The 20749-nt window shown below is 36.4% G+C and overlaps 1 pseudogene; it reads left to right on the plus strand.

Moving 5' to 3' along the window:
* The first annotated feature begins 662 nt into the window (after positions 1-662).
* Positions 663-1943, plus strand: LOC136319870 (heterogeneous nuclear ribonucleoproteins A2/B1 pseudogene; annotated as a pseudogene).
* Positions 1944-20749: the final 18806 nt, after the last annotated feature.

Raw genomic sequence — 20749 nt, forward strand, 5'->3', positions numbered from 1 at the left:
CTGAGGTCTGAGAGCAGACATTGTTTAATTTCTATTGTTTTAAATTCTTAAGGTGTGTTTTATGGTCCAAAATGTGTTTTATCTTGGTGAATGTTCAATATAAGCTGGAGAAGAATGCTTATTCTTCTGTTGTTAGATAAAGTGGTCTACTGATGTCATTTATATCCAGCTTTTGGTGTTGCCAAGTTTACCCATGTCCCTCTGATTTTCTGCCTGCTGGATATGTCCATTTCTGATAGAGGGGTGTTGAAGTCTTCAACTACAATAGTGGATATATCTATTTCTTCTCAAAGTTCTATCAGGTTCCTAGATGTTTTTGGAGCACTGACTGCTTTATCATTATGTAATGCCCATCTCTATCGCTGATAACTTTACTTGCTTTTATGTCTTCTTCGTCTGATATTAATACAGCTACTCTCATTTTCTTTTAATTAGTGTTAGTATAGTATATTAGCTTTTAAATATGATTGAATGGTACCTTGTAATTTTAATTTGCATTTCCCTAAAGACTGATGATTTTGACTATCATTTCATGTACCTATTTGCTATCACTATATCTTTATTTTCGTAAACGTCTGTTGAAATCTTTTGGTCCTTTTTATAATTGTGTTATTTATTAATATCTGAGATGTGATTTTTTAAAACTATCCGGATAGAGTAGCAGCAGCGCCGGCTCGCCGTGCGGAGGTTCTCCCAGCGTTGTTGTTTCTCCAGGGGCGGCAGTTCTCACTACAGCGCCAGGACGAGTCCGGTTCGCGTCCGACCGCGGAGACCTCTCTCATCTCACTCGGCTGCGGGCAATCGGGCTGAAGCGACTAAGTCTGCGATGGAGAAAACTTTAGAAACTGTTCCTTTGGAGAGGAAAAAGAGAGAAAAGAACACTTTCGTAAGCTCTTTATTGGTGGCTTGAGCTTTGAAACCACAGAAGAAAGTTTGAGGAACTGCTACGAGCAATGGGGGAAACTTACAGACTGCGTGGTAATGAGAAATCCTGCAAGCAAAAGATCAAGAGGATTTGGTTTCGTAACTTTTTCATCCATGGCTGAGGTTGATGCCGCCATGGTAGCAAGACCTCATTCAATTGATGGAAGAGTGGTTGAGCCAAAACGTGCTGTTGCAAGAGAGGAATCTGGAAAGCCGGGAGCTCATGTAACTGTGAAGAAGCTTTTTGTTGGTGGGATTAAAGAAGATACTGAGGAACATCATCTTAGAAATTACTTCGAGGAATATGGAAAAATTGATACCACTGAGATAATTACTGATAGGCAGTCTGGAAAGAAAAGAAGCTTTGGATTTGTTACTTTTGATGACCATGATCCTGTGGATAAGATTGTGTTGCAGAAATACCATACAATCAATGGCCATAATGCTGAAGTAAGAAAGGCTTTGTCTAGACAAGAAATGCAGGAAGTTCAAAGTTCTAGAAGTGGAAGAGGAGGCAACTTTGGGTTTGGAGATTCTCATGGTAGTGGTAGAAATTTTGGACCAGGACCGGGAAGTAATTTTAGAGGAGGATCTGATGGCTATGGAAGTGGTGGTGGATTTGGAGATGGCTATAATGGGTATGGAGGAGGACCTGGAGGTGGCAATTTTGGAGGTAGCCCTGGTGATGGAGGAGGAAGAGGAGGATATGGTGGTGGAGGACCTGAATATGGCAATCAGGGTGGGGGCTACGGAAGTGGTTATGACAACTATGGAGGAGGAAATTATGGGAGTGGAAATTATAATGATTTTGGAAATTATAACCAGCAACCTTCTAACTATGGTCCAATGAAGAGTGGAAATTTTGGTGGTAGCAGGAACATGGGGGGACAATATGGTGGAGGCAACTATGGTCCTGGAGGAAGTGGAGGAAGTGGGGGTTATGGAGGGAGAAGCCGATACTGAGCTTCTTCCTATTTGCCATAGGCTTCACTGTATAAATAAGAGAGGATGAGAGCCCAGAGGTATAGGAGAGGATGAGAGCCCAGAGGTAACAGAACAGCTTCAGGTTATCGAAATAACAATGTTAAGGAAACTCAGTCATGCATAAGTATGCAATGATATGGCAGAAGACACCAGAGCAGATGCAGAGCGCCATTTTGTGAATGGATTGGATTATTTAATAACATTACCTTACAGTGGAGGAAGGACTGTAAAAAAAATGCCTTTGAGACAGTTTCTTAGCTTTTTAATTGTTGTTTATTTCTAGTGGTCTTTGTAAGAGTGTAGAAGTATTCCTTCTTTGATAATGTTAAATTTGTAAGTTTCAGGTGACATGTGAAACCTTTTTAAAGATTTTTCTCAAAGTTTTGAAAAGCTATTAGCCAGGGTGCTGGTGTAATAAGACATAATGTTTTCCTTTAAAAAATTTAAGTCCGTGTGTAGAGTTAAGAAGCTGTTGTACATTTATGATTTAATAAAATAATTCTAAAGGGAAAAAAACCCATCTGGATAGAAATTCTTTTTTTTTTTTTTTTTTTTTTTTTGCAAGAGAGACAGAGTGAGGGACAGAGAGGGACAGACAGACTGGAAGGGGGAGAGATGAGAAGCATCAATTCTTTGTTGCCACACTTTAGTTGTTCATTGATTCCTTCTCATATGTGCCTTGACCAGAGGGCTTCAGCAGAATCAGTGACCCCTTGCTCAAGCCAGCGATCTTTGGGCTCAAGCCTGCAATCATGGGGTCATGTCTATGATGCCACGCTAAAGCCAATAACCCCACGCTCAAACTGGCAACCTTAGAGTTTCAAACCTAGGTCCTCTGCATCCCAGGCCAACACTCTATTCACTGCGTTACTGCCTGGTCAGGCTAGATAGAAATTCTTTATCAGATAGTATGATTATTTGCAACTATTTTCACCCAGTATATGGCTTATATGTTCATATAATAACTTTTACTTTTTTATTTCTCATCATTCTCTTAGTGTCTTTTGAAGAGCATTTTTCAATTTGGAAGCCAATTTATCAGGGTTTTTTGTTTTGTTTTGTTTTGTTTTGTTTTATTAACCATGCTTTTAGTATGTCTATAAAGCCTTAGCCTAACCCAAGATTTTCTTATATATTTTCTAGAAATTTTATTGTTTTAGGTTTTACATTAAATTTTATAATTCATTTTGAGTTAATTTTTATATATGATATGACATACGGATCAAAATTTATTTTTTTGTGTATGTGCATCCAAATTTTCTAGTATCATTTGTTGGAAAGATAATCCTTTTCTACTGAATTGTCATTGCTTCTTTGTCAAAAATTATTTTACTATTTCCAATTTTTCATTGCTAGTATACAGAAAAAATAAATTTTGTACAATGCACTTTTATGCTTCAAACTCACTAAACTCTCGTAGTTTTGACATCTTTTATTTGTTTCCACATAGTTTTTCCTATAGGAAAATCATGTTTCCTGTGAATAAAGGCAGTTTTACTCTCTTTCCGATGTCCAAACATTTTATTTCTAACCTCCAGTAAAATGTTGAGTAGAGCTGGTGAAAGCAGACATACTTGCCTTGTTGCTGACATTAGGGAAAAAACATTAAAAAGACTTAATATTTCACCATTAAGTTTGATATTAGCTCTGGGCTTTCTATAAATGCCCTGTATCACATTAAGGAAGTTCCCTTCTTTTAGTTTGCTGAGAGTTGTAATCAGGTATGGATATGGATTTTGTTCAATCTTTTTCTGCACTAGTTGAGATGATGCTATAGTTTTTCTATTTAATTTATTACTATGATGAAGTACAATGATAGATTTCCAGATGCTAAACCTACCTTGCATTCCTGAGAAAAACCCGACTTGGAGTTTATTTTTTTATTTAAATGGCTGAAATTTTGTTAAAATATTTTTTCATCCATGTAAATGAAAAATATTAGTCTGTAGTTTTTGTCTTGTATAGTCTTGGTCTGGTTTTGTTATCTGATTAAAGTTAGTCTCATAGAATGACTTGGGAAGTTTTTTTTTTTTCTGGCAAAGTTTTTATAAGATTGTTACCTCCTTTAAACATTTGGGCAGAATTCACCAATGGAGCCGTCTGGACCTAGAGTTGTTCTGTGTAGAAATATTTTTAGCTAGAAACTTAATTTCTTTAATAAATATATTAACATTAAAATGATGTATTTTTCTTGGGTGAGCTTTGTTAGTGTGGGTAGGATATCTCTGTTTACACAGTTTCCTCGTGTGTACCCTGAAAACTCTAGCAGCCTTGGCCTCTCTGGCTTCCAACTATGCTTCTGGAACTTAGGGAGACTTCCTAGTCCTCATCTGGTTGCCTCCATTCTACACCACAATCTAGAACCTGATTCCAGGCATAAACTGGGGCCATTTGTGTGCTCATCTCATCTGTTTTTTGTTCTTAGATCACTATCATTTATTTCCTGATGTCAAATTTCTTGAAAACCAATGATTTATATATTTTATTGTTTTTTGTGTGTGTGAGCTAAAAATATTTTTTATTTTTTTTATTTTCCTTTTTGTATATTTCTGAAGTGAGAAGTGGGGAGGCAGGCAGACAAATTTCCTCATGCGCCTGACTGGAACCCACCAGGCATGCCCATCAGGGGGTGATGCTCTGCCCATGTGGGGTGTTGCTCCATTGTAACCAGAGCCATTCTAGCACCCGAGGTGGAGGCCATGGAGCCATCCTCAGCTCCTAGGCCAACTTTGCTCCAGTGGAGCCATGGCTGCGGGACAGGAAGAGAGAGAGAGGAAGGAGAGAGGGAAGGGTGGAGAAGAAGATGGGCACCTCTCCTGTGTGCCCTGGCCAGTAATCAAACCCGGGACTTCCACACACCGGGCTGACGCTCTACCACTGAGCCAACCGGCCAGGGCCCATATTTTATTCAGTTTTTTATTTGTTTCAGGCAGGGAAGTAAATCTAGTCTGTTATTCCATCTTGGCTGGAAGCAGAAAATTTTCAACTTATAAAATGTTTGTCTCACCCAGATTTAACTAGCTTATCTCTCTTACATAATGCTTATTTTTAAGTAATATTTTAGACTCTGACACTCTAAATAAATGTGACTTTTCCCCAAGGGGGAAAAATGCTTTTTTAAAAAATTTTATGTTACTCTAGGGATGAGTATATATTTTTTTTCTTGAAGATGCTTATGGAAAAAAATGCTTTTCACTCTTGTATTTATCTTGGTGCTTGACTCATATAATTTTCACCTATCAGCTTCATAAAATGTCTTCAGTGTAAGCTATTGATATTAATTTGACAGTGAGACTTTGTATGATGAATGCATTCTCTAATTGTAAAAAAAAAAAATCTAAGCAAGAGATTTAACTGCTATTCCTAATTCTTCTTCACCATTGCACTAACCTGCAGAAAGCTGAAAAACCAACCATATTCTCTTTTGTGTTCTTTTCTTTATTTGCCACTGAAGTTAGTTGGAATATCATACCAACATAACAAGGTATTTTTTAACCATTTAAATGATGAACATATAAATTAGCTTATGGTTACTTATGTAAAGCATGCATTTGTCTACTAAATCTACCATAAAATCAAGAGATAAAATTTGAATATTAGACAAATTTAAGTTTGATTTATTAGGGGCTATCAGTGACGACAGATTTAGGGCTTCTTTATTCCTTTTGTATGCCGGGCTTTACTAGTGGCGGACAAATCTCCTCTTTGCTGTTTTCTCCTCCAGCGAGCATTATACCTACTCACGGGTGAGAATATCATATCACAAAAGTTATGTACACTTCCAGAGCTCTGGAATCTGCGAACATCTTGATATTGTATGCAGATGTTTGTGTGTTTATATTTTTTTGTACATAAAATCCATAACTTTCATTTGGTATTCAAGGAGAGTTTTTATATATTAAGATTCCTCCATCTAGTCCCATTACAGAGTAGAACAACAGAAAAACCATACCTAGTCAAAGTACTATAAAATGACACTTCCATAAAATTATCCTCTGAGGATAAATAAGAATCTGGATCACTCAGGCTTCAGAGTGGACATTTTTGGCCTAATGATCTCCTGCCATGTTCTAAATTGTAGTTGGTGGGTTAACATCAGGATAATCAACCCTTTTGGTCTCTTAAAAAAATACAACTTTTATATCTGGTTTTAATTTTTTTTTCTTATTAAAAAAATAACTAAATACATATTTAGGTGAAGCTTCTGTTTAAGGCTGGAACTGACTTAAAAAGATAAAATTATTTACCCACATGGTCAATTTTTATTTTTTTATTTAATTTTTTTTAGCAAGAGAGGGAGAGACAGCAAGACAGAGACAGAGACAGACAGACAGGAATGGAGAGACATGAGAAGCACCAACTTGTAATTGTGTTACTTTTTAGTTGTTCATTGATTGCTTCTTATACCTGCCTTGGCTGGGGGGCTCCAGCTGAGCCAGTGATACCCTCGCTCAAGCCAGCAACCTTGGGCTTTAAGCCAGCGACCATGGAATCATGTCCACTTGATCAATTTTTAAAGTGAAAGCAATGAGGTGTTAATTTACCAATGTCTATGCTAAATCATAAAGTCAGTTTGATAAGATTAATTGCATTATATATCAAGATGAGTGATTTTTTAAAATCACATTATTCTTTCTCACAGTAAATCATTTCTTGGCTACTTTCCTCTTTCTAGTCTAGCAACACTAGACCTCAGGATGTATTCAATAGGTTGGTCATTTTAATCATTATATAATAATTCACTCTATCATGATTTTTATATGAGAAGTGTTATTATTTCCATGTCACTTCTAACAAACCAGAACCTCCAAAACAGCTTATGTTCATGAACAAGTCCACCTTCTTATTTTTCAATAGTGTTTATTAAGTAAGCACTATCTTTTGTTCTAATGCTCCCTTTAGTTTCATTTTTGATACCTGAGGATGTTTCTTTTTTTTTTTTTTTTTGTATTTTTCTGAAGCTGGAAATGGGGAGAGACAGTCAGACAGACTCCTGCATGCGCCCGACTGGGATCCACCCCGCAAGCCCACCAGGGGCGATGCTCTGCCCACCAGGGGGCGATGCTCTGCCCCTGGGGGGGGTCGCTCTGTCACGACCAGAGCCACTCTAGCGCCTGGGACAGAGGCCAAGGAGCCATCCCCAGCGCCCGGGCCATCTTTGCTCCAATGGAGCCTTGGCTGTGGGAGAGGAAGAGAGAGACAGAGAGGAAGGGGGGGGGTGGAGAAGCAAATGGGCACTTCTCCTATGTGCCCTGGCCGGGAATCGAACCCGGGTCCCCCACATGCCAGGCCGATGCTCTATCGCTGAGCCAACCGGCCAGGGCCCTGAGGATGTTTCTTTGGTGAAAAAAATGGTAACAGTGAAGTCATTCTTTAAAAACATTCCATCATCCATTCATATTTTTTGTTTTTCATGCCATGTCTCAGACTCAACTTATACTTAGCTCTCCCTTTGCTAGTTTCCCATTTTGGTTTTTTTAATTCAAGAGGTAAGCAGTGCATATTTTAAAAAGCAGTTCACCCATAGTAACAGAGTAAGTAATATACTAAAATAAAATACATTTCAAAAAGGGAGGTGATTTCTTTAACACTAAAGCATTTTACTGCAATATTATTTGAAGATAATCTTAATTGCTAATTATCCAATACAATAAATAGAGCTAGACATTCTAAGTTTTTCTAAAATCTCTGGGGTATTTTTTTGTTTTTTGCTAAGAACCACTTTTTTTTTAAGTGTAATTAGTAAATACTGATTTTTAAAAACATCACCATTTTTAAAATGAAAACTCATTCTTTTATGTATTCTTTCTAAAGTTATTAATTTAAATCATTATTTCTCTATGTCCATTGTACTCATTGTGTTGGTGAAGTATTTTTCTCTCTGAAATAAAATGAACATTTATGTATGCAATATTGATATAAAATGTCAGGGTTCAGATAAAAGGCTAAATTTAATAGCAGCGATTGTAATCTCAAGAGTAGTATATGATTATAAGAAGTGCTTTTAATGTGCTTTCTTAATTTATGAGCCATAATAACAATGATAAAGATGATAAAGTTTGGTGAGGCTTGCACGTGGCTTCCTTTGAACAACGGTGGGCAGTTGGTGGCACAAATGGCAAAAGCGACAAGTAGCAATATTATAGCATGATATGAGGACTATTTTAAGATTCATCCCTGTGGAAATTTAAACAGATCAAAGGAAGAGAATCTGATCTGTTAGTATCAAGCTACAATATTCCACACTGCTTTTTACTAAGGTCTTGATAAACAAAAGTATTTGATTACTTTTGAAAAATTAAGCACCTTTACATAATGAAATTTTGCTTTACTAAAGGTTATATTGACATTAAAATATTGTGACACAACTATTTATAAAACAGGACTATCAAATATCCAAAATTTTATCTGTTCTTGGTATAGAACGCAAATTCTAAATAGGTTACCGAATTCAATTAAATGAATGTATCTAAAATAAAAAGTCCCAATACTGTTTCATCTCTGAACTAAATAAACCCCACCTAAATATTCTCAGTCAGGTTAATTGATACCGAAAGAAAACAAAGGGCATCCATGGACCAGTACATGGCTGGCTATGTTTACTATATAATTTGCCTTACTCATGATCCTGCCATCTCAGTTATCACTAGCCTCAAAGCATAGTTTTCAATTTTTTTCAAAACAAGTTTATTAAACATTTTAAAGCTGGAGATTTCTTCTTGTTTCAATTCCAATCAATTCCCAATCTCTCTGAGAGTTAAAAGAATTCCTAAAGTGGCAGTAAAACTCATTTAATCATCACCAGTTGTTTTGAATAGACTTCCTGATGAAACTTCTCATAAAAACTTTAAAACCTTTTCCTACCAAAGATAATTTTTAAAAATAGGGTAGGTGAAACTTACAAAACTAACAATATGCAACTTGTAATCACATCCTGGAAAGTATAGAGTATGAAAAATTAAGATTATTTGGTAAACAATTCAATTGGACCTGGAGTATTTAACCCAAACATATTTTTTTAAACCCATGTATATGAAAAACAGATATTCAAGTCACTAGCAATCTGTTAGGAGTACAGAAAAAATTCATGGATCCCTCAATTATAAGTTGCCAGCAATATTGAAACACCTCATTCATTTTGCAGTAGCTTTCAAGGATAAAAACCATATTAAATTAAGGCATTTGTTTTAATTTTGCAACAGTATAATTATTTTATCTATATCATTATGTTTGTGTGTGTGTGTGTATGTGTCTTTAGCAGATCAGGATTTGAGAGTAAATCTACATGTCTGACATCTAAGAATCTGCTTTATTTATGTTAGCTAGGCTATTTTTAATTACAGAAAATACATAGTGACCCATTGCATTCATAGTTTGTGCTCAAACCTTGACCTTTTTAACATCATAAGTCTTGAGAGGAGACTTTCTAGATATATTGAAGAATACCAGTGTTTTTCCTTGCACTTTCTATTTGAGTAAAATCACAGGATTTTTGTTTTGTTTGTAAATTAAAAATTACTTTTCTTAAAAGCCAGCTGGAAGCTTTTGACAGACAGATATTCAATGCTTTAATGAAAGGCTTTCACTTCACATAAACAAGATTCTCATTTAATTTAAAATTCAACAGCAAATAACAAAGTTGAACAGACTCCTTCTAAATACAGGTTTGCACATGCGCAGGCAATGACAACATATTCTCTCCTCCCCAGCCCCCATTGCTGGCAGGCTTTTTCCTTTTAAAGAAAATATCACTCTAAAATATATTCCAACTCTATTGACACATTGAATGTGAAGAGAAGACTGGAGTTTGAGAAAATAAAGTATGCTTCAACTTCTTTCTTTTCTATTTTGTATTTAAATCTGATATGTTTCTGTCACACTATTGAATATTACAGCCATAGCAGCACATTGAAACCATTCAAGACTCAAAGCAAAGCTAAAGTGAGCAACAATTACAACAAAATTAATGGCAAGCGTGTAATAATGTCTCACAATGCCTATAAAAGCAGAGACAGTTATCAGACAGTTCTTTGGTTGTTCTTTCAATACTGTTGCTGATGCCTTGACTGTGTAGTCTTTAATACTCACTAGGTAGAGTTCTTGAATCTTCCCATTCTACATGATTTTTTCTTGTTGCCAGCTTAATGTTACTTTCATGAGGCTGCTTACTCCTGTACACTTTCTCATTTGACCTACTCAGCTCAGCATCCTATCTGACAGACATCACCTTAAATATGTAAATCTTAGTTGCAGCAGGTATAAATTAGCTGGAGAGAGAGAGAGAGAGAGAGAGAGAGAGAGAGAGAGAGAGAGAAAGAGAGAGATATTTTACCATATTAAGGCAAAAGAAGAATTAAATTGTTTCATGTAGTCAAAGAAAGTATAGCACGACCAAACCATAAGTAAATCAGTAATCACTGAGTCTCAGGAAACTCTGGACAGATCCTGGACCAATGTTAATTATGTGGATGAAAAGAGGGCATTTTCTTGAAGAGGATGTGAATCAGAAACTTTTAGATGTATCCTGAAATGTGTAAAATCAAGTTTACACATTGTTTATAATTTGTGAAGACTCTGTAACACTCAAGATGGGGAAATCTGGTATACAAGTACTGTGGTGGTTATGTTTAATAAAATAAAGTATTGCAATAGTGGATCATTGGCACATTCAAAAATTTTGTTCTCTAATACCAACTTTTACAGGTTTAAAAAGTCATTAGATTTGCAAAAGTTGCATTGATATTAAAATATTTCTTTCTTAATTCTGTGGTCATTTGCTCTATCTTTTAGTGTTTCAAGACCCACAAATAGAAGGAAGCACAGATATCTAATGCTGTTTTTTCTCTTGCCTATAGTCTATTAATATTTTGAGACTGATTGTATAATATAAAGAAAAACAAAAGTGTCAGAGCAAATATGATTCCTGATTTTCTAATTTTGTTAATGAATATCTAAAAAAACAAGAGCAAGATGATGTTGCTCCAGGTGGAACAGGAAGGAAAACAAACTATAACAGAAAGGAAAATATTTTCAAGAAGAATAAACTGGTGGCATGGAGCAGAGAAGCAAAGAAAAATTATTTTGGAGCAACTTTTAAAGTCAGATATATTTAAATAATCAAAACAAAGAGAACATGAAAATCAAAGTTTATAGAGTTTGTTACACCTTAACCAGTGTTCACATCAAACTTATTATTATCCCTGTTTAGTCACATGGCTGCCGGTGGCAGAGCTAGAGTCTGAATTGAAGTCCTCTGGCAACAAATTACTATTCTTTCTCTTACTCTATTCTGTTGTTTACATGCTTGAAGTTAAGCATGCTTCCTACATGCTTAGAATCCTAAGTCCTACCTCCAGCACTTATTAGCTCAGTGACCTCAGGAAAGTTATTTTAATTTCTTTGCACTTCACATGACTCAGCTATGCAATGAGAATTTTGACATCTTTCCTGTCATTACTAAGTTGTTGGAAAATCAATTAAGACAGTGTTTTGTAACAAGAATATTTATGCATATAAGGGATTGTTATTATTGAAATGCATAAAGAAAAAAGTTGATGCAATTTCCCAGAACCTAGTTATTATCTTTAAGTACTCATGGTAACAATAGTTGGAAATAATTTCTTTCTCAATTAGGCATATGTTGGGCCATTGTGGAATTAGTATTTCATCTACTTTGTGTCTTCTCACCTCAAGGATGCTGCGAAGTGAAAAAGTTCAGAGTAGTTTAATATGATTAAAGTAGTGAATAAATAAGACCCATGAGAACAGGTAAAAGGAGTTGGAATTAATTAGTTTGGAGACAATACCTGTCTCCTAATACATGAGACATTATCATAAGAAAGATGTAGACCAACTTGTATCCATATCTCTGAGAAATTACTTGAAAGTAACTGTGAAAATACAGAACAGACATAAGAAGGATTGTTTGTTAAATATTAAAGCAGGCTATTAAAAAAAAGATGTAGAGTCTCCTTTGTTGATGTCTTTTCCAAAGAAAAATAGACACAAATCAGTTTGGTATGGTCAGGGAAAAGGTATACTTGCAATCAGAAACTAGAAAAACTAAATTATTATCTTTCAGCTCTCAAGAATTCTACAGGTCTCTGGTCAATTGCCCTGATTAATCATAAAATAGGTAGCTGCAATTTTTTTCTAATCATCCTTATACAAATATGCAGACTATGTGAATTTGTGACCATCCTATAATATATCTAATTTTATTTTATTTTATTTTATTTAACTTTTTTTTAGAGGAGGGTATGATAAATGCAGAGATTGAGTTAAAATCTTTGGTTCATGATCCATTGTCATTATTGATCTGAACAAGTCCCCAAAACAATTTTAAATGTATTTCCTGCCATTATCACATTCCTCACTTTCATCCTCCCCTTCCCAACAAGTAACTGCTCTAATGTGTTTGATGTGTATTCTTAAGCTTAAAATGTACCTTTGGACATATGTAATGTCATTTTGCATGTGTATATTTATTACATACATATATCTCGTTTTTTATTGTTTGTTTCCATGAAGCCTTGTATTTTAAGCTCTACATTGTTTCTAACTACTGCGTCATGTTTAGTAGTGTGCATCCACATCCTTTTCCTTCTTCTTCTAGGGGTAGGCAGTGAGATTGTTTCTAATTCCTTGCTTCCACCATCAATGTTCTGAAAAGGATATTCTCTTACATGGTTCTTTTTGTAAGGGTTCTCTTTCTGCCTTTTTCTTTAGGAGTGCAATTGGATAATCACACATAATTGGTATCATTACTTTGTCAGATTGTTTTCCAAAATGGCAACATCCATGCATAAAGGAGTTCTTGTTTCCCCATCAACACTTAACATTATTGAACTGGGCAATTTTTTCCTATCTGATGGGTGTAAAGTAATACCTCATAGTTAATTTTCTTCTTTACTTACTGAGATAATTTAGTTGTTATTTATTCCTATATTTTTTCAACTTTCTATGGTTTTTCATCTTTTTGATTCCAGGAGTTCCTTTTATAGTATAGATATTTCCCTTTATTCCATTTTTATCTACTCCATTGAGCTATTTGTCTATTACAACTGACATTTGAATTGGGATTGTAGTGAATTTATAGAATAATTCAGGAATAGTTGACATCTTTACACTAAGTCACTCCATCTATATGCAAGAGCTAAATCTTCATTCATTCAGATCTTCTTTAATGTTATTTAGTAGAGTTTTAAATTTTCTCCCTAGTGGATTAAAGTATTAATGACATTTCATCTAATACATAGTTATCTCTCTACAGGTTGGTCTTATTAACCAACTTAACGTACATTTTCAATATTAGCCTTGTTTATGCTATTTATGTCTGTAGTGATATAAACTCCTCAAAACAAGGTCCATTTGAACTGATCTGTGCAGTGTTTACACAGCTACATGGAAAGATAGACATTGATATGTACTTTTGATTAAATGATTTCTTATTTGTTCTCTTATAAAATGGCTCAAACAAAATGATAAATTCTAAGACAATTATTTTTATAGTAAGTATTGCTGAGTCAATAATAATAGAACAATGTAGCAGGATAATCTAGTACCTTATTTATATATTAAAATTTTTATTGACTTCCCTGGTAAGCTATCATGTGTTCTTGTACGGTCTGTAGATCACTGTGATCCCAAGACCTTTTCAGGTCTGTGAGATAAGAAAATATTCACAAATTTTCTAAGATGTCATTTGCTTTCTTCACTCTGTTGCCATTTGCCCTGATAGCACAAAAGCAATTGTGGGTAAAACTGCCAGTGTCTTAGCATGAATCAAGGCTTTAGCACCAAACTGTACCAAGAGTCATGTGTTCTTCACTTGCAACCACTCGTAGTAAAAAAACAATAACACCAATTTTATTTATTAAGGATCTCTTTGCTGAGGCAATACAATTATTAATTGTTTTAGCTCTAACTCTTGAATATATCTTTTTAATGTTTTGTGATAAAATGGAAAGTATGCATACTGAAGTACAATGGTCATCTTGAGGAAAAGCACTTTTGCCATTACTTGAAAACTGAATTAGCCACATTTTTTCCATTATTTTTTTTTTCATTTTTTTATGAAGTTGGAAACAGGGAGAGACAGTCAGACAGACTCCCGCATGCGCCCGACTGGGATCCACCCGGCACGCCCACCAGGGGCGAGGCTCTGCCCACCAGGGGGCGATGCTCTGCCCATCCTGGGTGTCGCCATGCTGCGACCAGAGCAACTCTAGCGCCTGAGGCAGAGGCCACAGAGCCATCCCCAGCGCCCGGGCCATCTTTGCTCCAATGGAGCCTCGGCTGTGGGAGGGGAAGGGAGAGACAGAGAGGAAAGCATGGCGGAGGGGTGGAGAAGCAAATGGGCGCTTCCCCTGTGTGCCCTGGCTGGAATCGAACCCGGGTCCTCCGCACGCTAGGCCGACGCTCTACCGCTGAGCCAACCAGCCAGGGCCCATTTTTTCCATTATTAATTGAAAGAATTACTGGCTGACAAACTGTAATTATCAGACTTGGTATTTGACAGAATTTTCTCAAAAATGGAAAAATGTGAGTATTTCATTTCAAAAGAGACAAAAGAAACAATAGTTGGTGCCAATAAGAAGTAAAGCTTCCAAATGAAAATTAGAATTTTTGAAATTTTTTATCTTCTACCGTGAGCTTGACAGCTTCCTAATACATAAGAACTTTTCTGATGAGATCAGAAGAAATGTGATTTATTTTTGACATTGTATAATAAAACATGTCAACATTTGAAAAATCTACATCAACAAGTTGCCAAATGGCCAATGCGTACAATTACAAAATCATATGTAGGCAAGAGATTCATTCAAATTTCATAGTAGAATTTTAATGCACAGTGGAAGTGTTAACTGATAGTGTTTAAGATTCCACGTTGCATTTAACCTTTAAGGAACTGCCACTTGTTGAGTTTTAGTGTAATATCAAAGAGGATATACACAAGTATTTGAAAAGTCTGTAAAATATTTTTTCTTTTCCATCTATGTGTCAGTGTGAGGACTGATTTTCTTCATATAGTTCAACCAAAACAAAATGTTACAACAGAAACAGAAAAGAAAATCCAGATGTCTTCTCTTAAATCAGACATTATAGATATTGGCAAAAATGAAGAACAATATCATCCTTACTATTTTTTATTTTGGAAAATATATTTTTATAACATTATTAATAATATATAATAGGCTTATTGTTTTAAATAAAAGAATACATAAATATATTCTAAATTTCTCAGTATTAATTTTTGATAGTAGATACTAACAGACATAACTCACGTATACAAAAGTTTTTGGGGATCCTTAATGACTTTTAAGAGTGTAAATTTCCTGAGATAGTATGTTTGAGAACCACTGTTCTAGGACTTGGAAGGTGACTGAGGGAGATAAAGTCCCTGCCTTTGTTAATGCTGAGGTACTGAGGTGAACAAATACATGAAGATAAGTTCAGATTGTGTAAGTCTCTAAGAGAAATCAGATGATGTGATGCAAAGTGCATGTGTAAAAATGCTTTAAATACTAAGCTCATGGAAGTCTTCTCTAAGGAAGTTACAGTTTGATCTGAGACTTTAAAAAATGAGTAAAAGTGACCAATTAAAGAGCCAGGAGAAGAGCATTCCAGGCAGAAGGAGTGAGAATTTCTTCAGTTTGAGACAAAAAGTGTTTGCACGTTTGAAAACTAGAGGAGAGGCCAGGATGGCTAGAGTAGAATGGTCATCAGAGAAAGGAGTCCTAGAAGAGGTTGGAGAAATAGGCAAAGGAGCAAGGGCCTTGCCGGCCACCATTTGAATTAAAACAGAAATTCAGGGTGAAGCCACTGAAGGTTGTAGTAGGGACTATATTATTTGACTAAGAGGTTGGAAGCTGACTATGACTGCTGTGTAGAGGATGCATTGCTGGGTAGTAAGAATTGAGGCAGGGGTACCTGACCAGGCGGTGGTGCAGTGGATAGAGTGTGGGACTGGGATGCAGAGGACTCAGGTTTGAGACCCCGAGGTCGCCAGCTTGAGCACGGGCTCATCTGGTTTGAGCAAAGCTCACCAGCTTGGACCCAAGGTCGCTGGCTTGAGCAAGGGGTTACTCAGTCTGCTGTAGCCCCACGGTCAAGGCACATATGAGAAAGCAATCAACGAACAACTAAGGTGTCGCAACGAAAAACTAATGTTTGATGCTTCTCATCTCTCTTTGTTCCTATCTGTCTGTCCCTATCTATCTATCTAGCCCTCTCTCTGTCTCTGTAAAAAAAAAAAAAAAAAAGAATTGAGGCAGGGAGACTAATTAGCCAAAACACTGGCAATAAGAGGCAAGTGACTACATCAAAGTGCTGGCCACGAAGATTGAGAAAAGGTGATAGATTTCAGATATATGTTGGAGGTAACAGAATCTACTGATAGGGTGGTGTAGGGAATGAAGTAAGGGAGCAATCTAAGATGATTTCTAGGTTGTTGAATGGATAGAGTAACCAAGTGATTGAGAGTACACTAACTGAGATGACCCGTCTCTATATAATCACCAAATTGCCACACTTTCCGCTTCCTTGCACCTCTCCATTAAACTTACCAGGCATACCTCCAAACCTGGTCAAATCTAAATCTCCACTGACTCCTCACTTGCACCTGAGCACTGAAACATGGAGGGAGAAAACTCATATGCCCAAGCTAACTGATCTTTCTTTATGACTTCAAACTTCAAGTAGGACTTTGCCCTGCCATGCAATCTTAACCATAATTTCCCAGTTGATTTGCCTTTCTACTCTCTGAGATAACTATTGAATATTTTACATGTTCTTCTCTCTCCTTTAACCTCCAATGCCTGTCCGTTATCCATTTTCTCAGTTAATAATGGCCTGCTTCCTATTTCAATAAAAAATGAGCTTCCACATCTCTAGCTACATCTGTCAATTCACTGCAAACTGAGCCTTTTGCCTTTCCCTCCATTGCAATAAATGAACTCCTTAGAGCATCATCTTTATCTGAACTCTGGCTCCCCTCTTGCCTACTTGTGAACGCTTCTCCAACAGATAACTCCTGTTTTTCCTGAGTCATCTAGTCAGCATCTGCAGCACTAGAGTTCAGCTTTCATTTCCTTTATTCCACTGAAATTGTCCTGTCAAGATCATCGATGATCCTCACAGTGTTTATCTAATCATCATTTCTCAGACTTCATCTTGTTCACCTTTTTAGCAGCATTTAACAGAGTCAATCACTCCCTTCTTAAAAATACCTCTTCACTCTTCCTCTGGGCACTACCTTCTCTTGGTTTTCCTGTTTCACGAGCAACTCTTTCCTCAGTCTCCTCAGTGAGGTCTTCCTAATCTTCCCAATCAGTAAATTTTAGAAACCCTCCCACCCTCCAGATCTTAATCGTTGAAACTCTTCACATTTTCTATTTATACTCACTTCTTTGTTGATTTAGTCAAGTTTTGTGGCTTTAAGTACTAGTCATGCACTGATGAGTTCCAGTTAGTATATTCTACTCATGTCCAGCAACCACTTGACATCACCATTTGTTTGTTTAATGTTATCTCAAATTTAACAAATGCATCTGAGCTCCTGTAAACCACCACCCCAAAATATCTGTCCCACATAAAGCCTTCATCATTTCAGTAACACCATAACTTCATTTGTTCCAGTCAAAAAACTTGGAATATACTCGACTCTACTATTGCCAGTCCTTCGGTAAAAATTTTTTACTCTAACTTCAAAATATGTCCAGAATCTGCCCTGGTCAGGTGACTCAGTGGATGAAGCATCATACCAGCATGCCAAGATCTTGGGTTCCATCCCTGGTCAGGACACATATAAGAAACAATAAGCAGCCCTGGCCAGTGGCTCAGTGGATAGAGCATTGGCCCATTGTATGGACATCTCAGGTTCAATTCCCAGCCCGGGCTCACAGGAGAAGCCACCATCTGCTTCTCTCCCCCTCTATTTATCCTTCTCTTTTTCTTCCCCTCCCACAACTAATAACTCAGTTGGTGCAAACATGGCCCCAGATGCTGAGGACAGCTCATCTGGTTCAAGTGTGTTAGCCTCAGGCACTAAAAATAGCTCAGTACTTAAGCATCAGCCCAGATGGGGTTGCTGGGTGGATCCCAATTGGGGCACATGTGGGAGTCTGCTTTACTATCTCTCCTTCTCTCACCTAAAAAAAAAAAAGAAAAAGAAAAAGAAAAAGGAAGCAATCAGTAAGCGCATAACTAAATGGAACAACTAAGTAAGTGGAACAAGTTGATGCTTCTTTATCTTTCCCTTGCTTCCCCCTCTCCATTTCTTCTATTGCTTCTCACCACATATATTGCCACCATTCTAGGTTAGGTCATCGTCATCTCATGCTTATTCACTCCTAATTGGTGTCTCTGCTTCTGTCTTCATCTCCCTGCAGAGTATTATACAGCAGCCAGAGTGATTATTTAAAACATAGTTTTAATAATGTGTTTAAAATCTTCCAAGTTCTTCCCATTTCATTCTAAATAAAAATAAAAATCCTACCATCACTTCCAATAAGTGATGAGGCCCTTTGCCACCTTTCTAACTTCCTTTTCTAACAGTCTTCCCTTATGGTGCCACCTCTCAACTCCACATCAGCAACACTAGACTCCTTGCTGTTTTTTAAACACATTAAACACACTCCTACTTTGGGACTTTTCTCACTTGCAGCTCCCTCCATCTGGAAGCCCTTCTTTTAGATATCTACATGACTTACTTCTTTCAAGTTTCTGCTTAAATATCATTTACTCATAAAGACATTCCTTTAACACTCTTCAAATTCTAGGTGAAGATGGAGGATTGAACATCTGCATTTTCCTCAAGACTCTCCTCAAACTCTTCCAAACAGCAGTTGATAAATGTGTTTTAAGCCCATGAATTCACAAAGAAAAAAAGAGCAAAATAGAAAACACTAATGACAAAATTGTGGAAGCTGGAAAGAGATAACAGAAAACACAGACATACACAACTATCCATACCTTTTACTTAGCTATATTTTTCTCAATAGCACTTAACCTAGTTAAATGTAAATATACATAAACACAAGATATATATTGATTTCAAGTTTTTTTGTTGACTCTTCCTCTACCTTTAAGAATGGAAGCTGCATGACAGCAATCTCTTCAGTTTGGTTTGGTGTTGTATTGTCTGGCTTTAGAATCATGCAGATACACAATAAAAATTTTTGATTGTATAACTGGTGTGGCCTGGGCAAAGTGCAGTTTGTGGAGGGTGTAGGGTTGTGGCAACCAAGAGTTCTGATTTGGAGGTTAGAGTTGAGTCTATGAGACATCCAGGTGAAGGTATAAAATGAATATCTGGATATCTAGAGTTGAATGCAGAGGTCAGGGCTAAATGTGTAAAATTTGGAGTCATCAACAGGAGGATGAGGTGAGATCACCTGGGGGAGTATGAATACAATGAGAAAAATGTCAAGCTCTGAGCCCTGGGGATTCTCAATACTGAGAGGCCAGGAAGAGCAGTGGTCTTCAAACCTTTATAATCACATATGATTATCTATAAGAAGAAGAAAAAAGAATTTTAATTGAGCAATGCTATAGTATTTATTTATGTATTATATATGTATTATCCAAATATATACCTTATAAAAGACACACACATATATTAAGAAAGAATGGGCTGAAGGCCTTTTAGTTGAAGAGAAAGTATTGAACATATGTATTTTCAGCTTCCTCTTGAAGACCACTACAATGATAGTTACATGGATTTTTAAACTTAAGATATAAACCAACGGGACAAAGAGAACAAAAATAAATATAGGAAGCTGGAAAGAAGAAAGATAAATGGCAACTAACTTAGCAGCCCCAGGATAGCTGGGGCTGCAATGGGGAAAAGCCATGAAACAGCCTGTTACATGTAGCACAGAATCCTCTCCCCACCACCACCCCAAAGGTTCAGGAATTGGTGTCTGGCACCTCTGATAGAAGAGGTAAATTCTGGGCAAGAATAGACTTGGCTGAAAGTCTCTTTGAGAAGCAGTTACACCCACAGACACCTTCACTACTCTGCACTGCAGATGACTAACCCTCTACTATACAGTAACAGACTGGAGGTTATTTTCTGGAGAAGATTAAAAGACCGTCTTGACTGACTGAAGAACAGGCATACTTCAAGATGGGAATTCCGAATGGAAAACAGGTAGATTAAGACAAAGTTAACATCAGAGTGCTTAAAACTGAAATAACGCCAAGAAGCTCTGTTTTTTAGAGCTATGGATGCAAATAACAAAAAGCATTGTTTTGTTGTGTAACAATGATTACCAATTGAATTCGCCTACATAAGAAAACTTGAAAATGAATGCTATATGTTTCTTAGAGCTATTTCAAATATTTATTTTTGTTTCTTTTAAACTTCATAGATTGTTTGAACATTATCTCGGTAGATGAATACAGACATTTTAAATAATTGCATTTGTTGAATTCTGGATTGGAAGTAGGCATAAATATTGACTTCTTCTATTCTCTGTAACAGATGATACAGATTCTACTTTGAACATCAAGGCATCACCAAAACTTATTTACACATTACATGTGATGTGTGTACATACTTAGAGAAATAATCCTTGAAAATGCAATACCAATATTTTGCTCTTAAATAGTATTACATTTTGATATTTGTATACCTTGATTATCCAACATATTCTATACTTCATTCACAGTGAAACTGTTTCTGTTCTTGGAAATCGCTCTGCTTTTATTATTCTTTGCCTGCAATGTCCTTTCCTTCCCTATCTGCCTAAAATGCTTCTACCTACCTTTCAAGAACTATCTCAAGTATGACTTCCTTTTAAAGGATTTCCTTGACTCTCTTCAGCTGTTATGGCTC

This window comes from Saccopteryx bilineata, chromosome 1, assembly GCF_036850765.1.
Source record: "Saccopteryx bilineata isolate mSacBil1 chromosome 1, mSacBil1_pri_phased_curated, whole genome shotgun sequence".
Taxonomy (NCBI): Eukaryota; Metazoa; Chordata; class Mammalia; order Chiroptera; family Emballonuridae; genus Saccopteryx; species Saccopteryx bilineata.